At 41.8% G+C, this 7,503-nt stretch overlaps 1 pseudogene; it reads right to left on the bottom strand.

Moving 5' to 3' along the window:
- Nucleotides 1-6,010: 6,010 nt before the first annotated feature.
- Nucleotides 6,011-6,441, bottom strand: LOC147712777 (microtubule-associated protein 1 light chain 3 gamma pseudogene; annotated as a pseudogene).
- Nucleotides 6,442-7,503: the final 1,062 nt, after the last annotated feature.

Raw genomic sequence — 7,503 nt, 5'->3', positions numbered from 1 at the left:
CACTCTACAGCACACAGCACTCTATAGCACACAGCACAGAGCACTCTACAGCACACATCACCCTGCACTCAATTGCACACAGCACTCTGGAATCAACAGCACACAGAACTCTGCACTCTACAGCACACAGCACTCTACAGCACACAGCACTCTACAGCATTTCTCAGCACACAGCACTTCTCAGCACACAGCACTCTACAGCACACAGCACTCTACAGTATACAGCACACAGCACTTCTCAGGACACAGCACTCTACAGCACACAGCACTCTACAGCACACAGCACTCTACAGCACACAGCACTCCACAGCACACAGCACTCTACAGCACTTCTCAGCACACAGCACTCTACAGCACACAGCACTCTACAGCACACAGCACTCTACAGCACACAGCACAATTTCCTTTTATGTATTAATGGGAATAAAGACTCCTCTTTTAAAAACGTTTTTGTTTCTTCCAAAAGGGGTCAACCTTTGACTGCAAACATAGTTTCAATACATCTTAGATCCTGAACTGCAGTCACTGTGCTAAACAAAATGCCACTTGAGTTCGAAAGAGTATAGCTATCCGCAAAACTACGCATGTTTTTCATCAGACTTTTTTTTAAGGATTTGAGCGCCTGACATCAGAGGGCAGTAATTAAACAGGACTGGTAAGTGAGGATTATAATCAAGTGGATAATACTAGCTTAAAGTGTGCTTTCAGTGGGTGCAAGTGCACGGATGGAAGTCTGCTCGCCCTCCCCCTCCATTGCTGCATCTTGTAATTGATCAGTATATTGGAGTTCAAAACTCAAGCCGGTCATAAAGTTATCCGTGAGCACAGAACATTAACTGTTTTTGACCCACTTCATTATGTCGGTCCCCCAGTTTTCCAGGGCTCGCTTTTATTTTACATGACAACGAAGCAATGTATGCACCTATCCCTTGCTTCTTGAGTAATTCATAATGTGCTTAGCACCCTCTTCCCCGCCCCCTACCTTAAATAAATACGTAACAAAACAGGTTATGACGGCTCTCGGGGACGGATTGCCTGCCTGTGGAGGAAAGGCCGGCGCGTGCTCATGAAAAGTTCCGTGGTGGGGACGATTCGCGAAGGCAATGCAGAGGGTCGATGCAGAATGGTGTAGATGAAAAACTATGCTTTTCCAATGGCACAAAATCGCGAAAAGCCTGGGATCTGCCTTCAATTACCGGCACCTCTGACAGCTCGTAATTGTACATTTATGGCATTCTCCTGGACAGGGAGACAGCATGCGCGCACTTACAGCTCAAGAAAACTACAGAGTCGTGAATGCGCGAACAGACCCTGACATCTGGTAATTGGGAATTTATGGCATTCTCATGCGCGTTCTAGCACGGAATATGCAGGTGGTACAGAGAGCAAAATTCCTAGGGCCTATTGCGTGAAGCCTTACAAAAACACAGCCGTGGGAGGACTAATTGCCATGCAGATGGCACAGAACACCACGAAAATTCTCGCGCACTGAGGAATTTCTACTTCACTATTCTGAGCCCCTTAACAATACGGCTCGGAGCTCCGTCCCACTGCTGACGCAGTGGTGACGTAGGCCGAGCCCTAAAAAGAAAGTAATACTAAACATCACGAGTAATTCCTCTTCAAAACTGTTGTCATGTTTCGCTTGGTGGAATCACAGTCCAACTAGCCGTAGATTCAGGTTCTCCCTTTACTATTGTGTCACAAGATGTGTGGAAAAATCAGTTAGTCAACAATATTGCAGAATGGTTAGAGCCTAACGATGTTTCTGCTGAAAGTTTCACTGGTGAAAAAATCGAAATGTTACGGTATAGAGCATTCATTTTCCGTTTTAAAGAGAGACAATCTGTGGGGAAGTTATAGATAGCTAAGGAAGGACCATCGGTTTTGGGGTGGAAAGACCAAAAGTTATTGGATATCATCCTCAACCCTAATAGTAAGGAGCAGGTCTTAGTGTGGTGTGATGGAGAAGACACTAAGAAATGGGTTTTACAGGAATTTCCAGAGGTAATTGCGAATCGTATGGGAAAATTAAAGGGTTTCACCCATCAGATTCGTTTAAAGGAGGGAGCAATTCCTCAAATACATAAAGCAAGGAACATTCCTTTCATTATTAGGGATGAAGTCAATGGGGAGTTGGACAAAATGCTTGCTAACAAAGTTATTGAACCTGTAGAAGCAGCCGAATGGGTTTCTCCGAAAATCGAATGGCAAAGCCCTTTTGTGTGTGGACGTAAGGTATCTTAACAGAAATATTTTAGTCGACCAGTTTCCACTCCCCAGAAATGATGAAATGCTCTCTTTGACACGGAATGCCAAATGGTTTTCTACTTTGGATCTTTCGGCTGCGCATCATCAAGTGGTGTTAGACAAAAGCAGCAGACAATTCACATCTTTCTGCACACCATTTAGTTGCTATAGGTTTAAACAAATGCAGTTTGGGTTGGCATCAGCCGCTGCGGTATTTCAGAGACTGATGTCGAACCTATTTAGACACATTTGTGAGGTCGTTTTCTTTCAAGACGACATTTTAATAATGGGAAAGAACAAAACGCAACATGATTCCATCCTGAGAGAAGTTTTGTCCATCCTCGAGAACAATGGGTTAATTGATGAAAGCAGTAAGTGCAAATTTGCTGAAAAATCTGTCACGTACTTGGGCCATGAAATTGGGGGCTCTGGCATTAAACCCAAGAGCAGTTTGGTTGAAGTCATACTCCATGCACCTGCACCTAAGTCAAAGGACGAATTGCGATCTTTCCTAGGGTTAGCAGAATTCTACTAGAAGTTTGTCAACAACTTCTCACAAAAAACGTATGAAATGCGTTTACTGATGAAAAACAAAGCTACTTTTGCAAATGGTGACATGTCAGAAATCTTTTAACAGCATTAGGGAAGCCATTGCTTATGCTCCCACATTACAGGTTTTTGAACCACACGCAAATACGATTGTTACAACTGATGCCAGTGGCACTGGTCTAGGGGGTGTTCTGTCTCAAGTGTCTGAACATGGAAAAGAAGTTGTGAGGAAAATAAATAAAACATAGAATACAACAGATAGCTTTTGCTTCTTGTTCTCTCTCTCTCTCCATCGGAAGGAAATATGCAGTTATAGAACGAGAGGCATTAGCGTGTGTTTGGGCCATGGAGCATTTTAGGAAGTTAATATGGGGGAAAAAATTTGTTCTGAGATCTGACCATAAACCCCTTACTAAACTACTCTCCACTGAGGGACTCTCTAGGGCAGAGGTCTTCAAACTTTTTTGCTCGGAGCCCCCCCTAAGCAAAATGTTTTGAAGTTGGGCCCCCCTCGAAAACTATATGGCAAGGATTTAGGGAATGTGATTTCAGGGGTGCATTTCTGTAGCTCGCAATCCACACTAAATATGGGACTTACAAAAAAACCAGCATCAAACAAGAACAGAATTGACCACAAACACTACTGCCAATAATTGGGGTGCTGTGGGCACCAATGCACTCCACCTGCTGCGCGTATGATGGTGTAGCCCCGAGAAGCATGATATTTCCTCTTCTTTCGCTCCTTCCCAACCATGTCTGACCATCACTTCAAACTCAAAACAAGTCCCGTTTCATTCTGAAAGAAATTAAACTACTGCATGCTGCCCCTGTTTTTTGCACCTAGGGTACCATGTGCCATCTGCCCTAATGCTAGCAGAGAAAAATGAGCTCAGATGCCCACTTTATATTGTAATACATTCATAATTGTGAAGCAGTGGCCCCCTTGGCGAAGTGTTACTGCACTTATTTCACTAATGAAAACTGCTTCCTTGCTGTCGCCTCTGAGCTCTCACACCAACCCTCTTCTTCCCATCCCTTATCACCCTATCACTCTGATGCCCAAATCAAGGTGTCACCTCTGTTTAATTGTTCCCCTTCATGGGTCATTGCTCCAAGGCTCAAAGAAACCCTGGCACAGGAAGCGTGCTGTAGACCTTGTATGCTGCTGCAGCAGCAATGATACCTACAGCTCTGCAAAGCAGGCTCTCTACTCTACCCACTCATCTGGGCAATTACTAGTAGGTCAGATGCCCAAAGCAGGCTTTCTGCAAAAGAAAAACACACAAATAGCACATTTAGCCCATCTCCTCCTGTTGCTTGGGTCCTGTTTGGTGCAGAACAGTGGTGTCCTGGACCCTAATGCTGGCAAGGAAAAAGTACCCCTGTTATTCAAAGTAAGACTAGTGCCCACTCAGAGTGTGGGGGGTGGGGGTTCCTGTGGTGCAAAACAGATTGAGAACTAAAGAACATGCCTTCTCACCAAGGTACACACTGCCTGAAAGAAATGTAAATGTATGCAATGGTTGGAGCTAGTGTAGGCTTAATTAAGAGAGTCACTAAGGGCCAGATGTATCAAGATTCCGTTTTGCGAATCCTAAATAGCGATTTTTTGCGAATCGCTATTTAGAATTCACAAAACGGAATGTATGTACAAAATCGCTATTTTTTAGCGATTCCTTATTATTCTTTATTTGCGAATTTGCATTTTGCGAATTCGCAAATAAAGAATAATTTCCAATGCATTCCTATGGGCCAGGAGGCCCATAGGAATGATAGTGCAAAAATTCTCAAATTGCGAATTCGCAATTTGCTAATCGCAATTTGAGAATTATTTCAAGGGTGCAGGGGTGTCTCATAGACACCCTGCTGCACCCCTGAAATTTACATGTGTGTGCATGTGGCACACATACATGCCCTGTGGGCATGTATGTGTGTCACATGCCACCCTCACAAATGCCAAATAGGGCATTTTTAAAAGAAATCGCAAATTACCACCAAGTACAAGCTGGTGGTAATTTGCGATTTCTTAACACAAAATCGCAATTTCAAAATGTGTCATACATATCATTTAAGGAATCGCAAAATTTGCGATTCCTTAAATGCTATGGCAAAATAAGGAATCGCAAACAATTGCGATTCCTTAAATTGCCATTTTTTTCATACATATGAAAAAATGCAAATCGGCCGTTTGCGAGTCGCAAAAGCCTTGATACATCTGGCCCTAAGTTTCATGGTAACAAATATGTATTCTTTTTGAGAGCTAATATGAGTCCATTAAAAGGAGTACACCCTTTTGAAAGGCATACATAAAAATATTTACATTAGATATAGTCTGGATTCTTAGCACTACAATGTATATTTTTTAAGTACTTGTTTTTATCTTAAACAGTATTTTGTAGCAGTCTGTTTCATACAGTATGATACAATTTTAAAATAATGACATTCACAGTGCTTTCTGTCACAGATTGGGACCTCGTAGCACTATAAACAAGTCACTATTCCTCACTGCGCTAATCAGAATTTAATTCTGTCACTCTGTAGTCAAACACGAAGACATCTGCAGTGATCACATTAGCTAACTGAGATTTCATAAGGTATAAGAGTATATTTCCTTTCAATTAGTTTAACTTGCATTTGTTTTTTCTTTGAGGTGTGTGTGTCTTTATCACAAATATAATTACATCCTTAAAAATAGAACATAAATTAGATATTACGTTTAAAAAAATGTAATGTACAGAGTCGCAGATACTAAGATGTCTTTTCTATGACAAAACATATGTCTCTACCTGCATAACCTCAAAGTCCTTTTAGGATGGTCACTGTGGTGGTGCACTAATTGTGTGTATGAAAAGTGACCATCATGTCTGTAATGCACCAAAGAGCATGTTAGATGAAAAATGCCTTCAGTTTACCTCTCTCCTGCCTGAAATCTCCACACTTGAAAACAAAATCGGATATGTTAAGAGCATCTTATCTTCACGAGCTTCAAAATACAAACATGCAGCAGTAAGTCCTGTGAGGATGTATTAGTATGAAGTTTATTTTACACAAAAAAGAAAAATCCCTGCTTGTTGACCTTCCAACAAGTAGTTCTCAAAGACTTCATTCAAACTCATGTCAGTAGTAGCTTATAAGACATACAAAGTATTTTTTTTGGAAGCAAGTGTTCACAATCCTCAAATGTGTTCAATGGATAAAACATGCTTTAAATTTAGACATTCAGTATTAGTGAGTGGCAGTCTGTCTGTTTCCGCTAGTCACTGGTCAGATTGCAGCCAAACATCTCCTGTGATGCATAGGCCATGTACAGGAAGCCATCTTTATCCTTGTGATCCCGATCCACTTCTGACATTGTCATTGACATAATGTCTTGTTCACTATAAAGTAAAAAAGCATGTGTTTTGCATAACACCATTCAGCATCAAACAATAGTTTTAAATTTCGTCATTGTCAGCCTTTTGGGAACAAGAAATTTCCTTTTGTCAAAAACCGGCAAGTACTTTTCCCTTTTATAGCGTTCCACGACCACTGGCACTTTAAACAGAACGTTTCTGTTTATATCACCCACCTCACTTCCAGAGTTGTTAAGCACTTCCACTGTTTAAATGGGATTGGGTTTTAGTTTCTCTGCAAACCTTCCATTCCCTTCCTCTCCAGGTTTACGGCATTGCCTTCTGACCAAGGCACTACACCACTCCCTCTAGGCTTAATTGACGATTAATTGGCGATTTTTCGTCGAGGTGTGTGCATGCTTTTATATGCCGTTTTTCGTAGGTTAACAGAAAACTATAAAATGCATTTTGTTTTCTTTGCCTTTCACCTTCACACTCACTGCCACTTTTATTATGGTGTTTTTCTGCTGCATGTAAATGAAGACAGCCAAAAATTGCGCCTTTCACGCTCCCAGGCTATCTTCATTTACATGTAATTGCAGACCTATTTGCGCCCCCCTGGCAGCACATCCACGGCCCCCCAGGGGGTCGCGCCCCACAGTTTGAAGACCTCTGCTCTAGGGTGTCAGCAAGAATTGCTAGAATGTCTATGAGACTTCAGGATTTTGTGTATGAAGTGCAATATGTCCCTGGAGCAAAACATTTTATTGCTGATTTCCTCAGTATGCTTTCATTACCTCTAAGGGAGATTGATCCTGATCCATGGTGTGATTTCTGTGTGGCTGGAGTGTTTAGCGACACCGCTGGTTTATCTAGGAGCGAATGGGAAGAAGAATAATAGAAAGATGACATTTTATCAACAGTCAAAAATAGGATCATAGACGGTGGTCCAATGATTGCAAGCTCAATCCTAAACTAAGAGCTTTTTGGGAAGTTCGTGATAAGTTAAGTCTGGATGGTGATTTTGTTTGTAGAGGAGGAAAAATTGTACCTCCTTTAGGCATGAGAACAAAAGTAGTGGACATAGGCCACGAAGTACATCCAGGTGTTTCTCACACCAAAAGAAATATTAAAGCATTGTACTGGTGGCCGAGAGTTGACTTGGAAATAGAAAGGCATGTACATGCATGTATCGATTGTGAAAGTTCAGACAAAGCATAAAAAACTCTTAATCCACCCATGTCGTCACTTGGTTGCCCAAATTTACCAGGGGATAATGTCGCTTTAGATATAATGGGTCACCTAATCCGGCAAGATGGTTTCACTAAGTATATCTTGGTACTTGTTCACCTGTTTTCTGGATGGATTGAGA

This window comes from Lissotriton vulgaris, chromosome 5 (genome assembly GCF_964263255.1).
Source record: "Lissotriton vulgaris chromosome 5, aLisVul1.2, whole genome shotgun sequence".
In the NCBI taxonomy this organism is placed as follows: Eukaryota; Metazoa; Chordata; class Amphibia; order Caudata; family Salamandridae; genus Lissotriton; species Lissotriton vulgaris.
The sequence above is the reverse complement of the archived record's forward strand: the minus strand, read 5'-3'. Positions and strand labels throughout refer to the sequence as shown.